A 2,527-nucleotide genomic window follows, 5' to 3' on the forward strand; every position below is an offset into this window, starting at 1 on the left:
GACAAACCACACAAATTACTCGCCAGACAACTTCGAAAAATTGTGAGTGACCGAATGATTCACAAAGTTAAATCTGCATCTGGGGAATTACTCTCTTCCCCCAAAGACATCAATGACAGATTCCGTCAGTTTTATGAGACTCTATATACATCTAAAGCCGATTCTAACCCCTTAATTATGCAAAACTTTTTGGATGACTGTGATCTTCCTGCCCTGAACCAGGAAGATTCTAACTTCCTGAATAAGGAAATATCTCTTGAAGAAATTCAAGAAACAATCAAAACTCTAAAGAGTGGCAAGACCCCGGGCCCAGATGGATACCCGGGTGAATTCTATAAAACATTCAGCAACATGCTCTCTCCCTACCTGCACAAAATGTTGGTTCAGTCCAGAGAGGATGGAGCTCTCCCATCTACTTTGGATGAAGCATTCATTACAGTTATACATAAGAAGGGTAAAGATCCGGAAGAGGTAGGGTCGTACAGACCAATATCCCTCCTCAATACAGACCAAAAGATTTTAGCAAAAACCCTGGCTAACAGGCTTAGCACTTTAATTGGCAAACTGGTCCATTCGGACCAGACCGGCTTTATCCCGAACAGAAACTCATTCTTCAATCTCAGGCGCCTCTTCAACATTATGTATTCTCAGAGGTTACCAAACGTAGACCTTGCCGTTATATCTCTTGACGCCGAGAAGGCTTTTGACCAAGTTGAGTGGTCCTATCTATTCAAAGTCCTACAGAAATTTAATATTGGAGATGGGTTCATAAATTGGATCCAGCTTTTATATAGGAACCCCTGTGCGAGAATACTCACTAACCAATCATTGTCGCCCCGATTTAACCTCTACAGAGGGACAAGGCAGGGTTGTGCGCTGTCGCCTATGCTCTTCGCCCTAATCATTGAACCTCTCGCTCAGACGATTAGATCTGATGCAGCAATACACGGCTATAATACTAAAGATACTCTAAATAAGATTTCCCTATACGCAGATGACATTCTCCTCTATGTAACAGAACCCCAAGCTAGTATTCCAGCTATCCTTGATGTGATTAATTTGTTTGGTACCTTCTCGGGATACAGAATAAATTGGAACAAGAGTGAATTAATGCCCATACGGTTACAAAACACCTCCTGGCTAGAACATCTTCCACTTAAGTTATCTTCAGAAAAATTTACCTATCTAGGAATTGTAGTTACCAAACAATATTCCTTACTATTTAAAGAGAATTTCCCCTCGCTGATGCAAAAACTAAAGACAAACATACAATTTTGGAGAACTCTCCCAATTTCTCTGCTCGGAAGAATTAATGCCATTAAAATGGTCTTCCTCCCCACAACTGCTCTACCTATACCAGAACATCCCAGTATTCATACCTAAATCCTTTCATAAACAACTGGACTCAATTATCAATCCTTTCATCTGGGATTATAAAACACACAGGATAGGTAAAAAACACCTCTGCAAATCCAAGATGGAAGGAGGATTGTCTCTCCCAAATTTTATATTTTATTATTGGGCCGCTAACCTCCGTGCGGTTACGTTTTTGCTGGATGACGCACGTCCGTCACCCACCTGGCTTAGTATGGAGCGGGAGGAGTGTCACCCCTTCTCTATTGGTGCTGTGATTTTGTCGCCTGTCAATCTGGAGAGGTCACTTTATCGTAACAATCCTATTATACATTGCACAGTCCGAATCTGGAAGCAAATTAAAACCCACTTTGAGCTTAGACCAATGTCATTCATGCTCCCTGTTGCCAGGAACCCCTCCTTTGCCCCCTCCAACCTTGATAACACCTTTGAGCAATGGGGAGAGTTGGGGATAAGTACCATAGGGGATTTATATATAGAAGGGACCTTTGCTTCCTTTGAGTTGCTGAGGGAAACTTATAATCTTCCCAGAAGTAACTTTTTCAGATACCTACAAATCAGAGACTATGTTAGGAAACACCTCCCAACATTTGGGAACGCTAAGCCTTCCATGTTTGACGGATGCATAAAAACATCCCCCACCGCAGACAAACTGATATCTCGTTTATATGATTCTTTTCAATCGGTTAGCACACCCTCTACAGATGCCATTAAGGCAAAATGGGAGGAAGAACTAGGGACTGACATTTCGATGGCAGACTGGGAAGATAGCTTGGAGTATATCCACACCTGCTCCATTAACTCCAGACATCGGCTCATACAATTCAAGGTATTACACAGATTACACTATTCCAAAACCAAACTGCATAGGATATTTCCTGATACATCCCCTATGTGTGATAAATGTCAGGCTGCACAGGGTACACTACTCCACTGCTTTGCCCTATGCTCTAGCTTGCATGGTTACTGGTGTGGAATTTTTAGGATCCTCTCTGAAGTTCTGGAGACTTCAATTGACCCAGACCCGCTTCTGATAATCCTGGGAGTGTCTGATTCCCTAATCGGATTAACCAACCCCCAAAAACAACTCATCTCTTACAGTCTCATTTCGGCAAAAAAACGAATCTTGTTGTTCTGGAAAAAGAGGGAAGCG

The sequence above is a fragment of the Salvelinus alpinus genome, chromosome 11 (assembly GCF_045679555.1).
Source record: "Salvelinus alpinus chromosome 11, SLU_Salpinus.1, whole genome shotgun sequence".
Taxonomy (NCBI): Eukaryota; Metazoa; Chordata; class Actinopteri; order Salmoniformes; family Salmonidae; genus Salvelinus; species Salvelinus alpinus.